This window comes from Perognathus longimembris, chromosome 9, assembly GCF_023159225.1.
Source record: "Perognathus longimembris pacificus isolate PPM17 chromosome 9, ASM2315922v1, whole genome shotgun sequence".
NCBI classification, from domain to species: domain Eukaryota; kingdom Metazoa; phylum Chordata; class Mammalia; order Rodentia; family Heteromyidae; genus Perognathus; species Perognathus longimembris.
In genome coordinates, this window is record NC_063169.1 from 62,850,053 (window position 1) to 62,877,832 (window position 27,780).

Here is a 27,780-nt window from a genome sequence, read left to right on the forward strand (position 1 = left end):
AAGAACGTTCTGGGCAGGGTACGATTATGTCCAAGGGAAAGCAAAAAAAAACAAAAAACAAAAAAACCCCAGAAAATCAAGAGGAGTGATGGATTGGGGAGGGGGGGGAACAGTAGCTGAGAAAAAAAATGTAAGAAAAAAAAAAGCCTTTTTTCCCTCCCCAGAGGCTGTAATTTGACTGCTGTCTTTGGCCCAGCGCCAGAGACGAGGCCGAGCGCTTAATCTCCTTCCCCCCCCTCCACTCCCCCCCTCCTCCCCTCCCCTCCCCTCCACCTTGTGGGCCCCGGGAGGGAGGCGGGACGCGGACCCGCGGCGGGGCTGCCGCAGCCCGGGAGCGGGCGGCGGGGCGCGCGGGGCGGGGCGGGCTGGGCCGGGAGCTCCGCCGGGCGGAGATCTGGCCGAGGAAGAGGAAGTTGGGCCGGGTGGGTTTGCAGGGCGCTCGGCAGCCAAAGCCGGAGCCGGAGCCGGAGCCGGAGCCGGAGCCGGAGCGGCCCGCGAAGCTCAGCCGTGCGCACCTCTGCGCGGCGCCGGCCGGCGGGGGCGCGAGCTGGGAGCGGCCACCGCCGCCGCCGCCGCCGCCGGTCCCCGGGAGCCGCCCTCCCCGGTAAGCACCGGGGCTCCTCCGGGGATGGGAGAGGGGAGGCTTGGGGACCCCGGCCGCCGCCCCGATCGGCGCCCCAGCGACCCCCCCCCCCCCGCGGGTCCCTCCAGGCCGTGGGCAGAGCGCGTGGGGGGAGCCCTGCGCGGTGGGGAATCGGGATCTGGCTGGGGTGCTGTGTGGGTCCCCGCTGCTCCCGGGAACCCCGAATCCGGGTTCCCGGACACACCCCCACAGCCGGGACCTGCGAGGCGCCCCTCCCTGCAGAGCGTCACCCCCATCCAACTCACCCGGGACCCCGCAGCCGGGAGCGTCCCCAGCACGACGCAGAGCCCGGGGGGGCGGTGCGGGCGACGGGGGTGCGGGCTGGCGGGGGATTCCGGCGCTCTGCCTCTGCACCCCAACTCCCCAGTCTGCGCTTTCCGGGGTTGGAGTTGGGCGCCCGGGGGGCTGGGGGTGTGGGGGGGACCCCTGGCCCTTCGCGGATGTGTCCTGGGTGGGGGGCCCGCTCTCCAGCCCGAGCCCCCCGCCGCCGCTCCCCGCGCGGCGCTGGGGACCGCGGGCGGCGGGTTTGCTCGCGTGCGCCCGCGGAGCCGGCGCTCGGCGTGGGCTGGAGCTCCGGCGCTCGGCCCCCGCGTGCTGCCCTCAGGTGGCCGCGGCCGCCGCGCCCTGCCCAGGTGGCTCCCCGAGGCGGGGAGCGCTGGCCGGCCACGCAGCTCTCCAGAAGGACAGGACAGGGCCGTGCTGTGGGGATTTGGGGGCAGATTGGCTACAGAGGGGCCCTGTGTTCCAAACCAGGACGCGAGAATCGGACTCTGGGTTAGATTCGTCGTTCAACAGAGCTCTAGGCTTACGCAGATCTCAGGAATCTATAAAAATAGGCGTGAAATGTGAAAGTCAGCATGCTTTGGTTCTGTATTTCCCTAGCTGACTCCTTCCTTCCTTCCTTCCTTCCTTCCCTCCTTCCTTCTTCTCTCTCCCTTCTTTCCTCTCTGGCTCTCGCTCACTGGCTCATTCATTCTGGTACTGGGGCTTGAACTCTAGGGGTCTGGGAGCTGTTCTTTAACTTTTTTTTTCTTTTCTCTAAGGCTGGTACTCTACCACTTCGGCCACAGCTCTGACTCTGGCCTCTTGCTGATTAATTGAAAATAAGTATGTCTCTGAGTTGTCTGCCCTGGGTGGTTTAGAATTGTGATCCTCCTCTCTCAACCTTCTGACTAGCTAGGATCACAGGCACAACCCACCAGTGCCCAGCTTGTAGCGGAAACACTTTTATATAGATTGTGGGTGATTTATTAAAGTGCCAAAAGAACATTTTTCAAGATCATCATGTCAAGGGATTACTAAACTCCATTCTAACTTTCAGTTTGCCACAAGGGATGTGAACAGGGCAACTCTTACAGCCCGGGCTTCCTCTCTTAAAAAGAGGTACACATGAACGAGTAGTTTGTAAAAATTTCCTGTGTAACACACACACACACACACACACACACCATCCTACTGGTATTTGTTCTGCAGTGTTTCATATCTCCATACAAAAGTAACCAATTGACCAAGAAGCATTGTACTTACAACCTAACTTACAGAATTTTACAACTACTTAATGATAATAATAATGATAATGATAATAGTGATTGGCTGAGGCCTGACCTTTGAACATCTTGCAATCTGTTTTCCCAATTCCTGACTTGGCTTTTTGTCTTAATTTGAAGTCCCTTGCCCAAGACACTAAACCTCCCAAGGGAACTTTCTTCCCAGACTTATTGCATCCTCCTCAAAGGTGTCAGCAGCAATCTCTGCATGACCTTCCTAACCTTTCCTTTCATGGAGGCTCCCCAGAGCTCTCTGCTTCAGGTCAAGGTCAGATCAGAACCCTGCTTGTGCTGTTCCTTGGCAGATTCCCTCATTATCCCACCTTTCTCGTGGCCACCACTGGTTTCAGTATCATTATTAATATATACACGATGGGTACCAAGTCTCTGCTTAAACAGCCTCAAGGCTGATGTGAGCAGCACCTCAAATAGGTTGACTAGTCGCCTCCTTTCAACGATCCTTTATTTTTCACCAATAGAAAGTAGCAACATAATTTTTCAAAACCAAGAATAGCCAGTACCATTTCTGCTTTGAGGAACTACTTACTAGCCCCCAAACGTTTGAGTCTTTAGTAAACTAAAAATAATTCTTGATCTGTACTCAGATTTTTAACCCTGGATCGGTAGCAGGTTTCTCACCCGATGATGATCTTTATCCTCCTGCTGGGATGCTCAGCCCCCTAGGGTGCATCTCAGATGAACTAGCCCAGCCCTCACACCTTATAAACTTAGGAAGCACACTCAGCTGCTAACTAGGGCACTGGGATTGCTCCTGTGTTGCTTGACTCTTGCGTCTGCATTGACCTTACTCTGCTAAGTGAAGTGTTGGGATGTGGAATATTGGTAACAAAGGAACCGTGATAAAAGATCACTCTTTGGATTCTCTCAGTCCGCCTCACTTCTTCCTCTGTAATGCCAGAAAGAATGGCCCCTACCTCCAGAGTTGTGCTGGAGATTACATGCAAGGGTCCATGTTAAGTGTTCTGTGCATGTGATATGCTTTGAAGATGTAGGTTGTTAATAAGCAAGTCCCGGGAGGCCTTAGAGACACAACTGTGGTTCTCCAAGCTCACCATTGGCAGAGCTGCGACTGAACTCAGGCTGGCTTGTCATTCCCCCAAACGATGCTGCTCAAAGTGATGACTGCACCGACATGTGCTTTTTAATGGAAACATAATATTTCACTCTTGAGGAGAATCACTTGTCTCTTTTGATTCAGGGAATATACAGTTGCTAACACAAAAAGCCCATGTATTCAGGCAAGACTGGGAATTGAAACACTTCCTAGACAAAGACTCTCTAAGTAACCTTGTATTTGTATGTAACAGGCTTTGCAGAGATAAATGTTTCATCCCAGGCTTGCATCAATCTTGATGAAATGAAATGCTGACCCCAATCCATCGGGCCATTCAGAGACATTCAGGGTGTCTGTGCCAAGTAGAACTCACCAAACTGACTGGAGAGCCAGCCGGGGCGGGGGGGGGGGGGGGGAGCTGATCACATTTAGTTCTGTATGACCGTACGGGCGCAAAGGAATAGTGGCTGATAACCCCATAGTGATCCAGGCTTGCTGCAGAATGACTGGGGGGCGGGCAGGGTACCCGATGCCACCGAACAACTTCACATATTCAAGGGTGACTGCTCGTTCCGGTGATCAGGAGTTTACTGGAGAACTAGAATCGTTTTCATGGTGGAGTCTCAGTATCTTTTCAATCTGTACAAATAAAGTTACCAAAAGATTTATTTTCCTGATGAAAAATAAGCCAAGTGAAAAATTTCCAAACCTACACATCTTCTTTGGGTAAATACTGGCAGTCTCTTGTATCTGTGGCTTCTGCATTCAACCAACTGTGGATTGAAAATATTTGGGGGCTGGGGGGGGGAGAAAGAAAGAGAGAGGTTGTGTCTCTCTGAAGACGAAGAGTTTGTTTTCCCGTCTCGATTCCCTAAATAATTTAATACCATCAGACTGTTTACATAGCATTTGTGTTGTATTGGGTATGAGAAGCCAAGGAGAGCTGACTCAGAGTGCAGAAGGGATGTGCACAGATGTGCAAATACTGTACTCTTTTGTGTTTACAGATTTTTTGGTATCCTTGGGGGTCCTGAAACGGGTCATATCCTGCACCCACCCCTTATAGAGGGATGACTGTATTCAATTACCATTTTTTAGAAGGCTAAAGCTTGCTGTATCCCCCAAAGCCATAACCTTTCTCTTCTTTTTCTTTCTCCGTATAATCTAGTGGAAAGACAACTTGGAGAGTGTTACTATTAAGCTAAAAATAAAAAAAATACTAGAGCTATGCCCACTTGTAATAACGTGGTGGAGGGGAGTCGGTTTTTTTTTCCAAAGCCTTTAATTAAGAATGTTGTTTTGGTAAGTTTTAATAACCAGGGTCCCGCTGTAGTCTACAGAAGTCTCTTATCTCCAGCCTGGGGATTGTCCATTACTGAATTGCACCAAAAGCTAGTTGATCTCTTTGATGTGTAAGAAAGCTATCTTTTTCAGTTGTCAAAGGAAGGGCTTGGATGTAGCTCAGCTGCAAAGTGCTTACCTACCAACATTCTGGGTTCAATCCCCAGTACCAATATAATAATAATAATAACAATGGTAATAGTAATACATAGAAAAGGACAAAATACAGTTAACAAAAAAAAAAGATGTCAAAGGAAGACCAAGTTTAAATGAGTATGCACCTTGTGATAGCCAACACTTTAGAATCCTCATCAGAGGAATTGTGAGATCCATAAGTCATCATATTCTCTGTGTATTACATGAAGTAGGAAGTAGTTCTTATGCTCTGTGTGTCTGGTCACATCAGATGCCACTTGAGTGGCCAGAGAGTGGACGAACACAGAAAGAAGTCCTGGATCTGAGGATGACAAACTATAGATACTTGATTCAGGACATTTTGTTGGTTTGCAATCATTTAAAAAATGTACAGTCCAACCTCTGTCATCAACTCTACACACACACACGGACTGGATTCAGCCTGTGGTTGTGGCGCGCTACCTGTTCTGGATGAAATAGTGGATGTCTGTGATATTCTTCCGAGCTGTTGCAGAGCCCCAGGATGAGAGCATTCGTAGGCACCGTCTGAGCTGACTTGAAGCTGGTTCGCCTTTGTCTTCTCGCAGTCAGTCTTGGGCTTTTTCTCTTTACACTGGGGTCAGAGGTCTGTGTGACACTTAGCCATCGGTTCACATAGGAATGGCTGTGCCAGATTTCAACCTTCTGCCTCGCAGTTCGATGCTGAATGGGGAGAAACTTGTTTGGGTTGGCATAAAAGCCACATTGAAACTTATCTTTGTTGACAACGCAGGAAATGAGGAGAGCCCTGCTCATGACACCTGAAAGCCTGCTTCCACTCTCCCGCCACCCCCCCCCCCATGGATTCCTGTGTCTCTCCCAGCCGTGGGCAGGCCATGCTGTCTCTCACGTGGCAGACCCTTCCACACACAGTGGAAATACTCATTTCCTTCCCTCAGCAGCTGCTCATCTCGCTGTGTGGCGATGTGGGCCTCTTCACCTCTGTCCTTATGTGGGAACTTATCAGTAAAATGCTTTGAACCATGAGCAAGGTGACAATCCTCTGTGACAGGTACTCCCTTCCAAGAGTGGGGAATGGTTCTGGCTTCTCCCATTATGTGTGATAAGTCTCGCCCCCCCCCCTAATCTTTCAAACAGCTAAAAAGAATGACCTCCTATTTTATTCCTAAGAATAAGTGAGATTTTCCTCCGTCAAGCATTTAGTTCAGTGTCTGACATGGAGTAATTGCTTGATAAATGCTAACTTGTACTCATTTCAGAGCCAATAATTGGGAACCTACCATTCCTAGACTAATTCCTGACCCACAGGGAAGAGTTCATCTCCATAGAGATGTGATTGGTGGGACGGGGGAGTCCGAGGGGTGGGTGGGCTGCCTTTCACTGATGGTCCAGGGATCTTCTAGAACTGGGACTTGAAGAGCTAAGATGCTTGGGTGATACAGATGAATACCTGTTTCATCACTTTAGAAATATACTTTTTTATTTTCAAAAATTGATGTTGGGGATTGAAGTCAGGGCCTTTTGGACATCTCCGTAAGCACTTTATTTACCACTGAGCTACTTCTCTAGCTCAAAATACATCATCTTGAATATGCTGCTAAGAAAGTAAAAAGGACACTGCCAATAGTCTCCGCACAATCTTCTAAAACATGGGTTTATAAATTGTGGAGTACGCATCTCAGTATCAATGAAGTGCATTCTTGTTTGTGCTCAATATGTGGAATAAAGTACCTGAACCCAAGATGGGCCTCAATGCCTTGCACTGTAACGGAATGTCTTTCCCCCTGTTTCTTTTTTTTTTTTTTTCCCAGTCCTGGGGCTTGGACTCAGGGCCTGAGCACTGTCCCTGGCTTCTTTTTGCTAGCACTCTACTACTTGAGCCACAGCGCCCCCTCTGGCCATTTTCTGTATATGTGGTGCTGGGGAATTGAACCCAGGGCCTCATGTATAGGAGGCAAGCACTTGCCACTAGGCCATATCCCCAGCCCTCCCCCTGTTTCTTAACTCTGTGATATTGTCTTGGGCCTGGCAAAGATCCCATGTTCATATCGTAAATAAAATGGCTGCAAGATATTCATGATCTGATGCATCAGTAAAAATCGTTTAGAAAACATTCACTTTGGACTGGCTAAAAGGGTATTAGTGAATGCCTTTCGAGTGAACTTGACCTACGCCTAGCCTAGCGTCCGACTGCCGCAGCTGGATAATTCCTTCTGGCAGCTGTCTACATAGATGTGTGAATCGTTAATGCACATAAATGCTTTCCTAGAGAAAAGAAGGCATTCGCTTCAGGCTTACTTCCTTCCATTTTTAATTTAACAGAAACACTCCTTCACTCCTCCCTATCCCAGGGGGCTAAACATCCCTCTCCCCAAGGGCGGTCCCTGCTGACCACAAAGGGAGGAGGCAGCTCCGCTTCAAGCCGGCCTCCTTCCCAGTCTGGCAAGCCCAGGGGTTTTCACACTCCAAGCCCACTTCCCTTCCAATATGGCCCCACCCTCTTCCTGGTGAGGCAAATAATACGGGGCTGGAGAACTTGCTTCTCTGACCACCCTTGGCACTCTGAGTCCTAGTCAAGTCCCTTTTTCTACACCTACTTGGAGTTCACCTATCTTTTGTGGCTCACCCCCTCCACCTCCTCCCCACAATTCCTCTGTTTCTGGCTCTTTCCAGCTACCATAAAGTGTGCCCACGTGCTATTTTGGTTTTCATGTCTACACGTTACTCCAGGTCTCTAGCCCCTCTGAAGTGTGGCTGGCCATCCACACATGGTGAGCCCGATTTTTCTTCTATCCTTTTGAAAGCTGTCCCTTTGGGGCCTTTATCAGCCAGCGACCATCACACTCTCCTAACTTGGCTAAAGACACAGGAGAAAATTGCCCTTTCTCTACCCAGTCAGACAGGGAGGGTGGGTCAGCCCCTGGACAAGGAGAAAGCAAAGTGTTCATCTTTTTTTTCCCCCCCTTCAAGCCACCACCTCTTTCTTGTGCCTTCTGTATGATTAAAGGGCGCCAGGCTTCAGGAGCTCCCCTGGATGAGACACCGAGTCCGCTGGAAACAGGAGCCTTTGGAAATGAGTGGATGCGAGGCTGAAGTCATTCCCAGGCATTAACTACAGTCCGGCCTTAATGGTGATGGTTTAGCGCTACCTGGGAGGAGAAAGCTGGTGGCACTGGAGGCTGATCTCCCACTAGGAAGAGGGACTTCGGCCAGCACAGTGCCCCGCGGCTGTGTGATTAGACAGTCCTCAGACCCTGATCTCTGCACTCCTCTGATGTGCTGCGAGAGGGAAAAACTGTAATCTAAAGCATAAATATATGATCCTGTGTTTGATCCCTTGAAGCATGGAACCCTGTTATTAGCTTAAGTATCTATGTTGTGCTAGCATAGCATAGCTGCCTCCAAGGAAGATTCTGAAATAGCTTACGGTGTAAATATTCAGGTGTCTCCTACTTTTTAAAATTTGAAGTTCCAGAGCACATAAATGAGAGAGAGAGAGAGAGAGAGAGAGAGAGAGAGAGAGAGAGAGAGAGAGAGAGAGAGAGAGAGAGTCTCGGTCAAGCAAGAATTTAGGATTGCTGAGATAGGGGCTGATATTAGAAGAGATGTAAGCATCGGAAGTTCATTTAAGAAAAAGTTCTCGTTCACATTACTTTAGGGATTTCCCATCCTAGAGCAGCTTTTAGGGACTTTCTTGATAAGGAAGCAGGAGGGTGGGCTGTTAGAGTAATGAGGGGGTCTTGGAACAGATGGGGAATGGATGGGTAGCGAGGGTGATTAGTATCAGCCCTATGGAGCCAAGTGCATTGGGAAGTATTTAGAACAGAGCAATGGAGGAAAATCTTGGTGGTCTTGGCTTTTATCCATGTTTCTTCATTGTCCATATAAGATAAATGCTATCCCCTCCCTTCTCCTTCAGCAAGTGTTTGTACTCAAGTCCAAGGAATGCCATTTAATCACAGCCCTTCGTGATATCTGACCTTGAAACTCATAGAGCAAAGAAAATAATGTGAGCGCAATGGCTTTGTGACGTGCAGATCTACTGTCGACTCCAGGTGCATCCAGTCACATGCGGGCGGGCCCCAAGCCAGTCAGCATCTCCAGACTCTCATTAGTAGGCACTTCGATTCGTTGTGCTTATTTTTCCTTTTACAGCTAACCTGAAAAGGGAGCAAATAGGATAAAGTTCCACATAGTGGACTGTGTGATGGATGGGATTGGGAAAAATAACATTTAGACACTTGATTTGTGAAGAGTCCTACAATCAGATACTGGTTCTGCTTTATAACTTGTCTTGCAGGAAAATGTGCTGCCCCATTTAGTGATATAGTTAAAATATGTCTACATAGAAAGTTATTAGACCATTTGTTTCTAACATAGTAAAGAAATAAAGAGATTACAATTTTGTACTGGCTAAAGACATAATGGTTAGCAATAACTGTTCTAAAAATCAATCTCATTTTAGGTTGCTAATACATGCAGAAAGCATCATTGGAAAATGTGCAAAAATTCCTTTATTGAGAAAATTCTTATTTGATAGTTTAGTATGCTATATGTCAATCAAATCTAATATTTCCTTTCCCTTTTTTTTTTCCTTTGGCCAGTCCTGGGCCTTGAACTCAGGGCCTGAGCACTGTCCCTGGCTTCTTTTTGCTCAAAGATAGTACTCTGCCATTTGAGTCACAGTGCCACTTCTGACCTTTTCTATATATGTGGTGCTGAGGAATTGAACCCAGGGCTTCATGTATTTGAGGCAAGCTCTCTTGCCACTAGGCCATATTCCCAGCCCTAATATTCTCTTGCTTTGCTTATTTAATGTGGTCCTAATTCAAATGCTGTTTCTAGGATTTGCGTTATTGAAAAATAGTATGTATGGAAATGATGTTTGTTTTCCTAAGGTCTGAATATCCACAAGTATATACGAGAATAGTATGGAATTCGGCATTTTGTACACACACACACACACACAGAGAGTTATAGGAAAGTTACCTGAAAGTGACTTCTAAAATGATTATAAAATAATAATGTTTTTTGAGTTTTAAGTGCATGATATTTGACTAGCACCTAAGACATAACAAGCTCTTGCAAAGTGCAGACTGGTGTATTATCTTTACTGAATGTTACATTTATCCTCTGTGACTAGATGCTGGAACAAGAAACCAACAAGGTGTTGTAAGAAAGGCCTGAGGCAAAGCTGACAGTCAGAAAGGGCAAAGAGGACCACAATATTTTGTTTGCTTATTTTACTGTACTAGACACATGACATTCATTATACTTCAGATATAAGATCAGAATTACTTTGCTCAATAAATATACTTTTCTGAGGTTTTTTTTTTATACAGCCTTGAACAAAACACAGAGAAGGAAGAAATCCCTATCTATCTATCTATCTATCTATCTATCTATCTACACACATACATACATACATACATTACTCTAAGGAAAATTAAGGTAGGACGTAGTAGATGTAGTTAGCAACCGTTTAAGTGGTTCTTAAGTAGTTCTCAGCATTTCCAAGGGAGAATATAAACTCTATTGCAAGCCTAAAGAAATGCCTTTTTGTCCTTCCAGCAGGGTGTGAATGTCCTAGAGTATAGAGATCATTCCCCATTCTTCCTTCTATTCACACCAGAGAGGCCCATCTCACTGTGGACCTTGAATGCCACCTTTGATTTTTGAATGTTGGCCCAGTTCTCCTTCCATTTTCAGGTGGAATTCAGAGGCTTTACATTCAATGGTAAGGTGTAAATTTTGGGAGAAAGCTTTAGTGCTGTTACTGGCCCAGAAATTTTTTTTTTACTTTAAAAAAAATTTTATTGTCATACTGATGTACAGAGAGGTTACAGTTTCGTATGTTAGGCATTGGATACTGTTTGTTACCTCATCCCTCATTCCCCCCCCTCCCGAGCCCAGAAATTTTTTAAAAACAAAAACAAAAACAAAAAAACACACCCAAGTTTGAAAAGTTGGTGTTTATTCCTCTATCAGGATTTAGCACTCTTACTGGAAAAAAAAAAAAGAGTACTACTAAGCCACATTGTAGAGCCTTAATGGTACAATAATTGCCCTGTGACTTGTAAATTTAGTTTGTTAAGACTGATCTTGGAAGGACACCTTCATTTTAAGGGTATGGATCCTGGTAGCTTAGTTTTAGTGCTGGTTAGAAAATTATCAAATGACATTTCTTCTAGAATATTCTAACTAAAAATTTCTGGCTCTGTTAGTGAGACACTATTGTGTTTCACAATAAGTCAGGGGAAACCCCAATGCAGTAGGGTGGGTCTGAGCCTCTCACTGCTGGGATTTATCCCTTTGGCTTTTACATGGTTGACTCAAAGTTACCCACCCAGAATAGGACTCATAATCTCTATTTCCAGACCTACCTCTAACTTCCTGGGGTTGTTTTTGTCCCCTCCTTTTCCAATTCTTAATTCAGAGCTCCATAATTCAATGGTCACAGCAGGCCATTTTCCTTCCCTTTCCAGACTGGTCCAATCAGTTAGCAGTAACTTCTTAAACAGTGCCATCTTGCTCCTGCTTAGCTTTTTTGCTTAAAGCTAGCGCGCGATCACTTAAGCCCCCACCCCCATTCTGTGTTTGCACTGGTTTCTTGGAGATCAGAATTTCTGGGATTTGTCGGCTTGGACTGCCTTGGCACCATCATCCTTCAGTCGCAGCTTTCTGAGTAGCCAGAATGACAGGCATGACTCATTGGTGCCTGGCTGGAATTGAGAATAGTTTTATATAAAATTCCATTATTTAATGTGATGACATATTTTTTTTGCCAGTCCTGGGGCTTGAACTCAGGGCCTGAGCACTGTCCCTGGCTCCTTTTTGCTCAAAGATAGCACTCTGCCACTTGAACCACAGCACCACTTCTAGCCTTTTCTATATATGTGGTTCTGAGGAATTGAACCCAGGGCTTCATGTATATGAGGCAAGCACTCTTGCTACTAGGCCATTTTATTGAAATGCAGTAGATTATATGCCACAAATATGCTAAAAACCTGACAAAGAGAGGCATCGGTTGTCAGACAACAACAGAAGGTGTCATTTTGTTCAGTTACATGTGGCTAATTCCTTATCCTAATGGAAGTCACCAATGTCCTCCGTGTTTCATGTTTAATTTGATGATTAAAATCAATATCACATACACATAGAACAAGTACATCATTTCTACCTACCTCTCACGTGCCTTCTGTGGTCTGATTGACACATCATAAATTACTATTTGTTTATTATCTTTCTAAGCTCCTCAGAGGGAGGAATTCATCTTCTAATTAAGGAAATTTCCAAATAGACATGTCAATAGTATAATGAACCTTCACATCCTTAGCTTTGATATTCAGCAATCACAAACCTCTTAGATCATCTAATTCCCCCACCCCTACATTGGAGTATTGAAAGCAAATTGCAGGGGTGAGTGTAGCTCAGTAGTAGAGTGTATGCTTTGTATGAGTAGGTTCTTAAGTTCAGCCTTCATCTCTCCACTCCCTCCCCCAAGCAAATCCGGGATAACATGTTATTTTGCCTATAGATACTTCAATATGGATTCCCAGCTGATGAAATACACATAACACATAGAATGAAAATACTCGTTCTTTAATATCTGTGCTTAGCCTATCCATAGTTAAGGCCTGCTGGAGCCTAGTATCTTTGGGGGAAATGGTCTATTTTGTCCACTGGCACATTATAAGTACAAAAGAAGCAACATTTGAATGAATGAATGAATGGGTTATATGCTAAAAGTATAATTTGGGTGATAGCCATATAAAAATTACTATTTAGTTGACACTGTTCACTTAGACCTGTAATCCTAGCTATTCAGAAGGCTGAGATCTAAGGATCTCAGTTTAAAGCCAGACTGGGAAGAAAAGCCCCTGAGACACAAATCTCCAATTAACCGCCAAAAAGCTACAAGTAGAGCTGTGGCTCTAGTAGTAGAGCATTAGCCTTGAGCAAAAAAGCTCAAGGCCAGTGTCCTGGCCAAGTTCAAGTTCCAGGACCAACACACCTGCGCGCGCGCGCGCGCACACACACACACACACACACACACACACACACACACACAGTTCCTTAGGGGGTGATTGTGATATTGGACTAATCAAAACAGAACAAGCCTATGTATCTGCTAGGCAACATAGGCATAGCTGTCTTGTGTGTGTGTGAGAGAGAGAGAGAGAGATAAAGAGAGAGACAGAGAGAGAGAGAGAGAGAGAGAGAGAACTGTGGACAAAGAACCCTTCAGGGTTCCAACTTGGGATAAATGGTCCTTGAGCCTGACTCTTCACTCAGAGTCCCATCTCTCCTTCCCTCTTGAACAGGGAGTGGAGGTCACATGGTTCTTACTTGTAGAGTTGGATAGACCATATCTCACTCTAGATAGTGCTTGACCTCATAAACAGTATGATTGTAACTACTGTTCAGAACTGTTATGAATATGTACTAACAGTGATGGGATACAGAGTGGTGCTGAGTAGACCATCGTGAATCTTCTTGTCTTTGCAAGCCACTGCTGTTGGCAGCCGCGAGTGCAAGGATTCTCAGGACAGAAGGGAGGCCCCTGATTGGTTAGAGGCAAGTGGATACAAAGTAGAAACTGCCTCGCAGGCCTCCCTACCTCTGCATCCAGGCTCTCTTCTAGGGTGGCCCATAGCTGTGGACTTCAGGAGAACAAAAAGCAGTGCTGTGGTTAATGTCTGATGTGTCTACTGCCCTTCGTGGGGTCAGTTAGCAATCATTTTTACTGCTGTGAAGGAGATACAAAGAAATACAGTTCTGCTTTCTCTCTTGAGTGAACAGGAGGGGAGATCAGCTTTCACATGATTATCAGATGCTTGCACTCTGTCCTGTAAATTTGAAGGATTTTATCATCATCTCTTCAGGATCAGAACTCTATTCTAAAATTCCTGAATGAATGAGTAGATTACAGTGTAGATTCTGATCAAGGTAGGACTGTTGTCTGGTTTATTGGAATCCTTCCTACATCTTGAGATTCTGACTAGAGTCTATTGGCAAATCATTTCTTACAAACATAGATGCAATGCTTGTTTCTCCTCTCCCTCCTTCCAGATTCAAAGTCAGTGCTCTGTGTTTTCCTGACCACCTGGGTCTGAGGTAGATTTCCTGAGATTTGAGATGAAGAAAATGTTGGAGCATCTGTATCACCTGAGCAAATCAGCCCCCTCCCCCACCTCACAGAGGGTTTCAGAGCATGAGACCCAGCCCTGAGATTGCATCCAAGTGTACCACTCAGCTCCTTCCCACATCACCTGTCTCTGCCCATCCCCTCAAGCAGATCCCACAAGAACAAGCCAGCTCTTTCTTCCCCTTCAAGAGTGGACATGTACTTCCTTCTACTCACAGCCCCTCATCATCCTAAACTTCCCATCAGAAGTCTTACGAAATGCATGTACTGAAACTATTATAAGACATACAGTGGTACATTCACAAAGGCTAGGATTTCTTGTGGGGAGAATCGGGAGTGGAATTCCAGTAGGTGGAGTCTATTGGAAAGAATGGAATGGAATTCTAAACAAAGTCTAGGAGGCCAGAAGAGGAAGAGTGTGGAGGGACCAGGGGTGAGGACAGTCAGAGCCCTTGGGAGACAAGGAGTAGCTAGGGAGCTTTATCGGGTTTCCATTCGCCTTCTAACTTGGGGCCCCCTGTTGTACCAAGAAGTAGCAGACTGGGGACTGATGGCTATGGTGGAAGGTACTAAAGTAATGAAAATCGCCACCTTAGAGTGACTGTGTTTTTTGAGGCTTTGCTCTGGTCATTAATTTGATGCTCTGGAGCACGATGAGCATACACAGACTTTACCGTTTCATAGAGGAGGAAACTGAGGCATGGTGACTTGTCCAAAGACGCCCAGCTACTCAGTACAATGAGACTGGCTCAGATTCCCAAGATACAAGTACATGTGACGTTAGGAGTATAGGACCAGGTTAGGAAAACACAACAGTGGCATTAAAATAAAGACAAAGCCATCGTTTTCTCACAGGGCTAGTAAGGTGACTGATTTACTAGGGACCCAACCTCCTGCTAGACTGTTTATCCTGAGAGATATTATCTTATTCTTGGGCACCCACATTCTTAGTTAAAACCGAGGATTATGTTACAGTAGAAGGAAAGAATAGCTAATTGAGGATGTAGTTCATGGGTTAAGACAAAAGGAATCTGGCATTGAAAGATATAGCAGTACAGGCTCTGGGCTGGACAGAGGCAGTTCCTCAACGATTTCACTAGAGGACTGAGCTGTTTTCTTTCTGCAGAAGAGAACAACTCTATCTAAAATGTTTATCATCTACTAAGACACCCCACTTGAGGACAAATAAATATTACATGCTCCTGTTTAGTTAACAACTAGGCATTTGCAGCAAACATCTCATTTGGAGAAGGGTTGTTTACTGACAAGTTCAGAAGTATTCTGTTCTGGAGAGGAAACGACTAAAAACACCAGTCATCTTAAGCTGCTAGTCATTCATGAGGACATTAAGAACCACCTGAAAACGGATACAGCTACGTGCCTTATTCAACTTTATGTCTTGTAAGGACTTGCTCATCTGACGAAGTAAGTCAGACTTTTGCTTGCAGGATCCCACATTTGGACTGACCCGCGTAATCACAGAAATGATTGGAGTTGCAATAGTCTCCGTCTACTCTGATTAAGTAAGAAAAGCATTGCTAAATGCCTGAGCTCTAGAATTAAGGTATATTTTAAATCCTGTTGGAAAGATATAGAAAGAAAATCAAGAGCTTGGAAAAGAATGTTTGTGGGTTTCTTTCTTTTTCTTTTATTTGTCAAGCTGAAGACTTTGAAGAAGTCTAATTGAGTTCTATTGTGTCTTTTCAGAAATTTTAGTTCTGTCTATTTTCTTCTACTGCATATTCCCAGAGAATGACAGGAAATCCTTTGTAACAGGGTATCCTGAATTGGGGGGGGGGGTGGCTGTTAAGCAAACACTCATTTGGTGGCAGGCTTCTGGTGAAGATTATAGAATCCATTATGCCTCGGTGAGTTTGAAGAATAACAATCATTTTAATCACATTTGTTTTCATGGTGGCCCAGGGAAGAATTAAGAGACTTCCTTTTTTCAAAGTTTTTGCTAAGACAGCACTTTTGTCCTGCAGTTGAGTCAATGGGATTGTTGTTTCTACTGAAATTTCAAAATCCAAATTTGATGTCCTAGTGCAATTTAAAAATAAATTGATGAGGAGCAGTTCACCAGTGAATGGCTGTTGGGACAAAATCAATCTGTACTTTTAGATCTTTTGAACTACCTGGTGGGAGAAGGCTGTGTGTTCATGTCATAAAACCCTTTGGAATGTTTTATCTCTTTGTCAATATTTCCCCTTGAACTTAGTTGAGATTTGGGGCCTAATTTAAAGGTATTTGACTCATTCTGGGCTGCCCAGGAAAGTTAATAACAATGAAGCTGCATGCTGATCTAAGTCAGCTTGTGAAGTTGGGCAGGAGAGCCTTCCCCCCGGGATCATGAATGTGGAGGATTTCCTTCCATTCTCTGAGCACATTTGACAGACAAACCTATTGCGGCTTACTGATGGGCACATCAGCCAGCATTGTTTTATGGAAGGCCTGGGGTGTGGGAACAGGTCTGAAGGGGAGAGAGACTATATCCAAGCATAGGAAGTGCTTATGGAATAGGCTCGTTAATGTTTAGCAGCCTGTAGAGGTGGGAGTAGGGCTGTGTGTGTGTGCACGTGCAAGAAATACATATAATATATGTATAAACTATGCTATAGATGAGACATGTGTGTCACAATTTGCAAATCATAAATATATACACTGATTCTCCCAGATGCTTCTGTTGACGTTTGCTAATTTTCCATTTGTAGCCAACCCATAGAAGTGAAGGCACTTTCAACATGAATATTATTTGGTGTTTTCTTTTACATTAGCAAGCAAGACAAAAATGAATCAGTGAAGATGTATGTTATAGCTCTGTGAGTTCATCAGTGACATGAGTGGCTATTTCACAGAATTAGCTGATTCGTTCTGAATGCTGGATCAGTATTTTTGCCTCTTTTTTTTCATTTCTACGGTGTAATACTACAGACAAAACACATTTTATGTTTAATCTGTATGATTAGCATTTGCTTTATCACTTTCTGAGACATTCTGAGGAAAACAAGTAAAGCTCTGGGTTGTTACATGCACCAATGACTATGATGTAAATATCCCCACTGCTGGAATGATGAATCCAGGGCAGGAAGGAGAGACCATGCCGTTGATAGCATATTTCTGCCAATAGAGAAGATAGCTAAAAATAAGCAAGAGCATAGAAGACAGTAAAATACAATAAACTGATTAAGATGTGGTGACTTTTGAACATTTCAACCTCTGCTCTTATTCATTTTGCTTTTATTTAGTTTTACGTTTCGATTATTTACTTTTTGCAGATGGCTTTGTTTCTCTGTTGGCTCTTGAAATCCCTGAGGTCAGTAATGGCCTCTGGCAAGTTGGTGAGGGAGTCTGGGAAGAAGGAAGTGGACTGTCAGGCAGTATGGAGAAGCCTGGGGCCATCAGTGAGGGTATTAAAGGGGAATGAAAAGTGTGGCCATTCTTCCAAGTGGGCACCTTGCTCTATGCTAACTCACTGAAGGTGGGATTCCAGGAACTAAGGGCAGTGGTGATCTACAAGTTTTCCTGGATGCATTTTCCATACTTAGGGTGGAGAGCCATGGTAGAGAAAGAGTGGGCTGCTACATTGAATGTAGAGAAAGAGAAGGGAGGGAACTGTAGAAAACAAAAGAAGCATAGCTTAGACTTGTCTTAGTCTAGGGGAAGATCCAAGACAGTTTGATTCAAGTGACAGCCTGTCTCAGAAGGCCGCCATTGCTAAGGTCCCTGCGTTAAAGAGATCTCATGTGGGGAAGGGAGTTTGAAGGGCATCAGGGTTCTTGTTTGAAGTTCCTTCTTCTGGCCGCCCCTCCTTGGTTCTTCTCAGCCTTTCTGCTTTCCCACCTTCACTCCTTCTATAAATGCCTCCATGTTTCTTCCATCTGCCTTCTGCCTTCGTTGCTTCACTTAGCTCTCTCTTTCCTGGTGCCTCTTTCTTACCCATCACCCAGCACAGCAAAAGGACAGCACTCAGAATCTATATATACTCGTAGCGGACAAGCACACAGTTCTAAAACTGCGATGTGTATGTTTTTCTGGTCTTTTCTTTGGCTTAGCACAATGTGAAGAGCCTCATTTCTAACACTCACTGAGTTCCTTCACATTGGGAACTGATCATGGAGAAGACGCTACAGTAGTGTGTGTGTGTGTGTGTGTGTGTGTGTGTGTGTGTGTGTGTGTGTGTGTGTATGCAGTACTGGGACTTGAACTTAGATCTATCCTTGTGCTCTCTCTGAACTTTTTTGTTCAAGGCTGGTGCTCTAACACTTGAGTCATAGCTTTCTTTTCAGCTTTTTGCTGGTGAATTGGAGATAAAAAATCTTACGGACTTTTCTGCCCTGGCTAGCCCTGAGCTGTTAATCCTCTGAACTCAGTCTCCTGAGTAGCTAGGCTTGCAGGCATATGCCACCAATGCCCAACTTCAACAGTGGCATTGATGGAACAGAAGAGAGAGGGGCAGAAAGGAAAGAAGAGAAAATGCCTACTTCTAGACACACTTCTTTAGTCAGTCCAACAAGAAGAAAATGCTTTTTTTCTAGCTCCTACTTTGTAATGCTCACGGCTCCGGGGACTAAGACTTAAAGAGGCATGCTGACAAAACATTGATGTTTCCACTGGGATCCAGAAATTATAGAGCACAACACCTTTGCCATCTGAGCGGTTTGATTTGGGAACATCAGTTGATTTTCCCCAAGAGGGTCAGTGCTTGTGGTGAGGAGACAGTTCTTGAGATGTTTGTTCTTATCAGCATCAGCCTCTACGCCATGGTTTTATCTGTATGTGTGCCATATTTGCTTGGATCACAATCACACATGATACCCTGTGTATTTGTATTGTCTTCGTGTTCATTTTCCTTATGCTTATTGGTATATTTTCATAACATTTATTGTGTTCAGGAAGGGATTTGTGTATGTGTGAATGGAACACACACACACACACACACACACACACACACACACACACACTCCAAGTCCGGTTTAGTCAGTAGACATTGATCTAACTCTGTGACCATGCCATCCTTCGCTTGGGAGATGCACTGCACGCAAGTGGAATGTGCTCAGCTATGTGACACCAGGCCACACCAGCCCCGCTCTGTGGGTCCTGACCCGGGAATTACTGTAGTAACCTGGCTTTTCCTTTGTCCACCCACCCACCTCCCCAAGATCCTCCAGTATTTGTGCAAGAGGGAAGGGCTCTATACCAACACTGCCACACCCTAGGAGACTGTGGGCATGCCACACCCCCTTCCTCCACAAAGAGGGTGAATGAAGCCAATTGTGCGGCCTCTTCCCTCATCTTGTGTTTGTTTGTTGTTGTTCTACTATGTTAACCATCCTTCCTAAATTTTTAGTAGCATGTGTTAATTGTACAACATGATGGGCTTCATTATGACAGTTTTATATGTGTCTGTGACACTTTTATACTCGTTAATGATGGGGTATTACTTCCCTCACTAATTCTTTCTTGTCCCCCCTTCCTTCGTTTTGTTTTTGTTTGTTTGTTTGTTTGAGACAATAATCTTAGTGTGTATTCCAAGCTGGCCTTGAACTTCCTGTTCTCTTGCTTCCATCTCCCAAGTAGTTAGGACTACAGGCATGCCCCTACTATGCCTGGGTTTTGTTCATTTTTTAAAAATTGCCTCCACTTCATTGTTGTTGTTATTGATAACAATTTAAGGAAATTGTTGGGCCTTCTACTCTAACAAGGAGTCTCTGTGTACATGTGTTTCTCCAGTCAATGTCTGTGTGCCTTCTTGTGCCGGGTATCATTCATTCATTGTGCTGGGCACTTGGGCTGAAAGGCAGAACAAAGCCGAGCTCTGCGTTCATGGGGTCTGCATTCACTTCAGGAGGCAGATACAGATGTGAGGAGATCAGCTGTTATTAGGAATGCCCTCACAATGAAGAATGGACAGAGAACGGATTAAAGTGGGGGGAAGGGGACTCTTTCTTACCAATGCCCACATAAAACTTATTGGTCCTTGTTAAAAGTAGCCAACAGAAGATGTAAGTAAAACTATGCAATGGACTCTGCTTTTGCAAAGACAGGGAAACCTCTGGCCTAGTGCACTGTGCCCCAGGATGCTTCAATCTCTTAGTGTCTGAGTTTTCTAACTTTAAAGTGAATTAAATAATTCTAAAATCCAAAGTGTTTGACATTCCAAACAGTTTTGAATGCTTCTCTCCCCCCAAAACTTTCCAATTTTAGAGTGTTTTGGATTTTGGAGTTCATGTCTTCCCAATAGGGATGCTTACCCGGTAAGATCCATGCATTCCAAAGCCCAAAACACAAGATTCAAAACCTGAACCACTTGTGGACCCAGTATTTCCCATGAGGGATACTGAGCTTGTCATCACAGACCCTCAGAGGTGCTGCAGAGTAGTTGAATCACTACTTGCAGTATGTGGAGACCAGTAGTAAGTCCTCAAAGTTAGCTCGGCTTTCACATGGCTTCAAAACTACACTTTTCTCTTTGAAAAACGGGATTGTATTAGTCCACATGGCCCCTGAGATATCTCTTTGGTTTGGTTTTAGGTGCATATCAATCTGAACAATGGGAGAATATGATTTAAAAACCAGAAAGGATTCGATGAGGGTAGATGATGGCATTTAGCAATACTCGGTGCTAGAAATGAGCTCTTAGGGTGAGGACCAGTGAATTATGTTTGTAATCATAGCTACTCAGGAGGATCTAAGGGGTGTGGTTCAAGGCAAGAAAGTCTGTGAGGTACTTGTTTCCAGTTAACCACCAAAAGGCCGGAAGTGGAGCTGTGGCTCAAGTGGTAGAGTGCTAGCCTTGAGGAAAAAAGCTCAGGACAGTGCCCTGGGACTGGCATACATACAGAAGGAGCTATCAGAAGAGGCTAACTATGATTGTGATCCAGCTATCCACCATCGTTGTGTATACTGCCTATCCCATCTTTGCTGGGATACTGTTTCTGTCTAGGTGGTATCTTGTCACTTGAACACCTTACAGTTAGTTCACTGCTTGATGTTTTGTCGTGTGTGAGTGTGGTTGACCTTACGCTGTGAATAAGAGAGACACATTTGAATTCAACTCACATTTGAGTCTTTGCTTTCTTAACTGCTCCTAACATGACCCCCTTTTCTGAGAGTTGTGTCCAGGCCTGAAGTCTTCATGTTGAGCCAATCAAGCTTCGCATTATGCTGGGTAGAAGGAAGCCAATGAGCCAATAAGAAGTCTTCACTTTAGAGTTGTGTCTTTTGTTAAATGAACGAATGTTGCTAAGAGCAGAAATGTTAAGTAAACATGTGTCATGCATCAGACTCTATTCTAGATGCTAGAATGACTGGTCTTTTGGCCCACAGGTAAGAATAATTAAATGGTAAACAATAATTAAATCACCAAGAGAACGCATTCTTGGTGGTAGACTTGTTTTTGGAATTTGCCAAAATTCTAATGACTAGAGACACCAGGATGTCTTCTAGTCTATGGGTAGCTTGATGAGCCACCCATCCTGTGCCCTAATGCCAGCCCACCCCACCTCCCATGCATCAGGCCTTGGCACCTGAGCTTTGTAGACAACATTGCCCTATGTTAAGGGATCTTGGAAGTAAAGGGATTGTTGAGAGATTGCATGTGCTAGGCAGAGAAAGGACCAAGTGTTGAAATATGCTCCTGCAACTTCTAACAATAATGCTAGATAGGAGTTGGAAAAGACTGTTCTCTGGACCTAAAGCTAACAGTGCTTTATATTGAGAATTTGAGTAAGGGAAGCATAAGTCTTTGCACTAAACATCCATTGGCTGTAAGTGAAAAGGACAGAACTGCATGGCCAGAGGACAGGGAATCTCCAGTACAGGAGGGTAGTCCATAAAGTACTTGTCGTCTCTGGCTTATTGAGGTCAGCAATACAGAAAGTCTATACAGAGACGGCCCTCCGTGGTGTTCACCATGCTAAGATGTCTCAGCCTATGTTCAGAAATGGGAAATAGGATTTGCTGATTTCCCCTGTTCACTGATTAAACCCCTTACCCCTCCACCACGCCATCTTCTGCCTACTCTCATTAAACTGAGGCCATCTCAGGATTTTAATTTTACCCAAATCCAACTTGTCTAAAGTGAAAATTCGTGATTTTTCCATCAACAAATATAATGGATGAACTCATAGTTTTTTAAAAATCTATAATAATGTTGGAATAATTCATTTACTAGAGTTGGTCTCAAGGGACCCTAGAATGAGCTATTTAAAAAATAGAAATTCAGCTGGGCACCAGCGGCTTATGCCTATAATTCTAGCTACTCAGGAGGCTGAGATCTGAGGATCATCGTTTGAAGACAGCACAGACAGGAGAGTCTGTGAGACTCTTATCTCCAATTAACTGCCCCCAAAAGCTGGAAGTGGAGCTGTAGCTCAAGTGGTAGAGCTCTAGCTTTGAGCAAAAAAAGCTCAGGCACAACATCCATACCCTGAGTTCAAGCCCCAAGGGCACCAAAAAAATAAGTAAATAAGATAAAATAGAAATAAAGAAGGAAAGAGAAAAAAAAAAGAAAGAAAATCATTTCTCACAGTTCTGGAGGCGTGTGTATGATCAAGATGTTAGCGAGGCAGCTTTTTTAGAGATCTCCTTAGCTTTCAGATTCTAGATTCCCTTCCGTTTTCAAATGGTCATTTCTCTGTGTGCCGGTGTCCTAATATCCTCTTCTTCTAAGAACACCAGTCTTCTGCCTTAGAGATCACCCCAGTGACCTCATCTTAACCGAATCACCTCTTTAATGACCCCATGTCCACATACAGCCACATTTTGAATTTCTGGGGATTAGGCCTTCAACACACAAAATTTGAGAAAACAGTGTCCACGCCTAGGATAGTAGACAAGTGGTGAAGTTTGAACATAGCTGGAGAGTAGATGATGTTATGGAATTCTAGCTAGCTTCCTTAGGTGTAATAGCAGAGTGTGGTTTTGTATGACCTTATCATCTGGGGGGATGAATGATGAAATCAACGTTGGGGTGAAGGGTGATGGAGAACATCCCCTTAACTTTCAAAGGTTTCCGCACAGAGCTGTTTGTGAGGACTATGAGAAGGCCCAGAGCCACCATTAACAGGGAGAAAGAGAATACAAAGAGAGCATCTGTGTAACAGATAAGGATTTGCTGTCTAAGGCAATCGGCGGACCTGCAGATCACTTTTTTCAAAAAGGAGGCAGGGAGCTTGTATTTTGTGTCTTGTAAGAAAGTGTGTACAGTACAGATTTGCCCAAAGAAAGGGTGATGTCTCCAGAGGCCACCAGACAAAGGCTCAGAGCTTCTTGGCCGGGCTGAATATCACTGGGTTCTTTCCCAAAGGACCACACTGCCTTTGGAAGCTCCTTGGGGATCTCCCCCTCAGGAATCAGGAGGCACCTGTGATTGTCTGAAGGGAAGCAAAGGGGACGCCATGCCCTGTGCCCTGTCTCTGTTCGCTCACTGTCCTCAGTTCCTGAGGGAAGGACACAGCAACAACCAAGCACCCGTGTTCAAGGCTCCATTGTAACCGTTCTGTTGGCTGTTTCCTGTTTTGTTTTGTTTTTTCTTGTGCCAGTCCCGGGGCTTGAACTCAGGGCCTGGGCACGGTCCCTGAGCTTTTGAGGTTAAATGGAGATGAGTCTCATGAACTTTCCTACCCTGGCTGGCTTTGAACCACAATCCTCAGATCTCAGCCTCCTAAGGCCTGTACCACCATGCCTGGCTAGTGTTTCCTGTTTCTAAGCTTCAGTTATGACTCCAAATCTAGTATTGTAGCCTAGGTCTGGAATGAGTCAGTCCCATTTCAGAAGGTTCAAAGGTGCACGCATAACTCAAGCCCTCTGTTTAGGATCCCTGAGAAACAGCATTACTCCAAGTTTTAGGGGATGTTCTATTTATACCCTGAAACTGTGCGTGTGGTATATATTTTTACTGCAGTGTATGTCAAGTCTATATAAATGTATTTGAAGTTAAATATCTTCGCATACAACCATACAACCATCAGTAAGCTTAGGAGAGCTTATGAAAGAAAAACAGTAAAGAAATTATTCTTTCTTGTGAATGGGATGCTCTGAGAAGAAAGGAAGATGGAAAAGCCACTGTCTAGACACTGTGTTATGGTCAGTTTTCTTGTAATAGATCAAGGGAAGAGTTTGCTTAAAGCTCTTACTGCTCAGAGTTGTGATACACCAAATTAAGCCAGCCAGTTCCTAACAGACATGCCTGTTTATGCCATGTCAAATTCTGGACCAAACATTTATGTGAAAGATGAAAAATATTTATGTGTTGAAAGATGGTTTTCATAGCAGCCAGAGATGGAAAGTTTTTAATCATTTTTCTTCTTGCACTGTAGTTATAAGCAATGTAACTTGCTTCTTAAACAACTTGTATTTATGACAGACTAAAATAAAAATTCACTTATCCCTGTTTCTGAATTTTGCTGACATTGAAACTGTCGGTTTTAATTGAAAACTTTTCACAACAAGGTTATCAGAACTTCTTCCATTACCAAGAGGGAACATCTCCACAGACTGAGAGTGCAGATCTCAAGGGTGATGAGAAGGGAAACTTGGACTTGCAAATAGCAGTGTTTGCTTTAAAAAAAAAAAAATCAACACCGACATCATTTTTGAGAAGAAAACTTAAATATTTTATTTCCTTCTGGGAATCTGGGCTACTTTCTAACCTCAATTAAAAAAAAAGTTTTCTGCAAATAGGACGTTAAAGATATAGTACAAAGGATACGGACACATAGTTTTTTGTTGGTTAAGTGTACAGGGTTAACCAAATTGGACGTGTGTGAGTTCTTCCTGGGAGGTTGTCATTTGGCAGGCACCTTCAAGGGTAAACTTTTATATTAACACATCTTCAAGTCGTGCTTTCCTGGTTTTCAGTCGACTTTATGATGAAAAGTAGGCATACCCAGCGACATTCCTGTCCACCAATTTAGCCTTTTAAACTTGTGTTCCATGACCTTGAGCTAAGCATGTCCCCAAAATGTGTCCGCCATTTTTTTTCTTCTTGAACTTTGACCTTATACTGAACATGCTCAGGAGCGGATTCCTTCACTGAGCATTCTCAGAAATACGTTTGCCCCTGAAGTGCTTTGCTAAGTGAACATGTCTAGGCTTCCCAAATAAAATCTCCACATCCCCTTTGTTCAAGGAAGGCATCCCTTTGGAAATAATTCCTCAGCTCCTGACCTACTGCAGGTAATTAATCTCTCTACACACTGGTTTTGGGGGATGCCGGCGGGGGTGGGGAGAGTCTAGCAGTTAGTCTTGAATTCTGGGGCCTCACCGGCTCCCTTAGCTTTTCCACTTAAGGCTGGTGCTCTATCACTTGAGCCACTTCTTCCCCCCCCCGCCCACTTTCTGGCTTTTTGCTAGTTAATTGGAGATAAGAGTCTCTCAGATATGTCTGCTTGTGCTGACTTATAACCAGCGTCCTCAGATCTCGGTCTCTTGAGGGGTGAGGATGAGAATCGTTTTGTTTTATTTACACTCAAAGGAAAAAAATCTTCACCAGTCCGCAAGTAGGACAGTAGTGCACCTGACACGGACATGTCGAGTTTGTTAGGATTACAGCATTAGCAAGTCTGATACGCGCGTGTCCTGCCCCACAGACTTGCTTGTAACGATCACTATCAGTAATGGTTTCCATCACCCGCTGGCCTTGAACCCTTTCGGAGTCTGCTGCCATCTGCAACTGTGAAAGACTTCAGTCCTCGATTACATAGACAATAATAAACAACGGCCTCTGTGTTGCCTTCTAACATGTTGCCATGTGACATTCAGGAAATTTTATGGGATGTAGGCTTTATTCTATGTCATAAGCACTGATATGGCCCTACAGTAACATAATATTTATGTTAAATGATATCCTTGGAACCACATGATGATGGGATTTTAAAATAGAACCTTTGCTTTACACTGAACATATATACGTATATATATATGTATATGTATATGTATGTATATATATATGGCAAATTTAACTGTTCTTAGAGCTGACATATGGCTAGCAGATTGAATGCAAAGTAAATGTTGTAAAGATTTGGTAATACTGCCAGGACTGTCAGAGTAAGACGGTGGTGCTGGTTAAGTCTGAGCAGTGAAGCAACAGCTTAGGCATTTGAACGCCTGCTTTGAGATGTTTGAAATGTAATATGGTTCTGGTTGTATTCTTCCCCAAGCAAGGATTTTCTGTCTTATGGTAAATTGCCACTGCTATTTAATATGTATATATTTTTCTTGGGATAAATTTCAAAAAGGAAAGACCAGAAAATAACAGCTTTTTTTTCCTCACATAAGACTTTAATCCTGGTTTCTTTCTAGATCCTTTTGAGATCCCTTTTCAAAGAACCCTTGGAAAAGGGATGTTAGTTTGGGAATGGTGTGTAAGTCGAATACCCAATGGGCCCACCCCGTCCGCTCCCTCCCCTTCTCTTGTCCTTGCTGGGTTATACCCTCCAAATCAGGATTATGCATTAACTTGACCCAACTGGAAGGACACAGGATAGAATTCATTTAGTTCAATACAGTTGGTTAGTAGTTAGTCTGCGTACTATGGGTGACAAGGTGATAATTTGGCCAGAAAAATGAAACAGTTGTACAGATCTTTGTATTATCTTTCAAGACAAAAACTTGTACTATAACAAAAGCTGTGGCTCATTCCTAGGCTCACGGATAGAGAGGCTCTGCTGCAGAGGTGGAGTAAGGATGCAGCACGGTCATTGCTGCTTCAATGGCTTGCCTTTTCGTGTGCTCAAACCAATTGCAGCTTTACATTGTGGTAGCATTAAAACAACTGACAGTTCAATACCAGAGGATAGGACCCTGTAGAGTATAGTCATAGGAGAGCTTCTTATGTGGAATTAGTATGTGGAATTAGTATTTCCCAAAAATGTCAATGGTAAATGTACTGTACTACCTCTGGGATATGTGAGAAAGGAAAAGAAGAAGTTAACATAGAATAATCCATATTTTGGTTTTCAAGTGAATACTAGAAGGAAAGAATGGCAGGAAGGTGTAATAAAACTAATAATAATGAGATTATAAATCTCATTATTATAATGAATTAATAATTTATTATTATTCATTATTATAATAAATCTGAGATTTGACTCTGACTTTTTTATTTATGCTTTTTCTATATTTTTCAGGATTTATGTATTTTGTATGATTTTTAGAGAGAGTTCATCTTTAAATTAAATATACTCTCTGAGCTGGCTTTTCTTCGTAAGAGTAGTTGAGAGCATAGTGGTTGGGCCAATCAAGCAGGTCATTGATCAAAGCATTTTTCCTCTCTGAGCTACACCACCCATAGTGCTTATTTTTAGGGAAGTTTCTACCTTGGCCATCAGAGAGACCAAATGAAGACCAAGGCATAGGACATGGCTAAGACTTTGACCTTGCCTCTGCACTGTGTGTGACAGGAAGCAGTTTGAATGCCATGGTGTTGAGTAGGATTTCAGTAGCCTTTAGATGGACAGATGGAGAAGACATTTATGAGCACTGCAAGGAGTTGAGCTAGTGGAAGCAGCCCACAGGGAGGTGATAGTAGTGGTGGTTCAGGTCATGGTATGAGCTATGGAAGTGCCCATCTATGGCTGAATATTGCCTGGTAATTCAGCTGTGGGGCACTGGAGAGAAAAGAATTAAGAAATAAGGCCATTAGCCTGAATGTCTGAGTGCAGCTGGCACTTTTTTTCTTTCTTTCTTTCTTTTGCCAAGGTTGGGAACATGGGGAAAGGCAAGTAATCAAGGTTCAGAAATTAGGAATGTGATTTTGGATCTTCCAGAGGCACTTCAACTTTCAGGGCTGATGTCAGATCGGGCTTAGATGCAGGAACTTGAAATTCAGGAAATAGAGCTGGGGAAGACGTTGACATCTGCATGCTGTCAGTAAAGAGACATTAGTGAC

General features: G+C 44.1%; 1 protein-coding gene across 1 annotated transcript in view; it reads left to right on the forward strand.

Moving 5' to 3' along the window:
- Positions 1–542: 542 nt before the first annotated feature.
- Positions 543–27,780, forward strand: part of Plekhg1 (pleckstrin homology and RhoGEF domain containing G1) — a 174,805-nt gene continuing 147,567 nt past the window's right edge. Inside the window, exon 1 of the mRNA XM_048354285.1 lies at positions 543–604. The gene's annotated coding sequence lies outside the window, so the exon portion shown is untranslated. The remainder of the gene's footprint in view (positions 605–27,780) is intronic.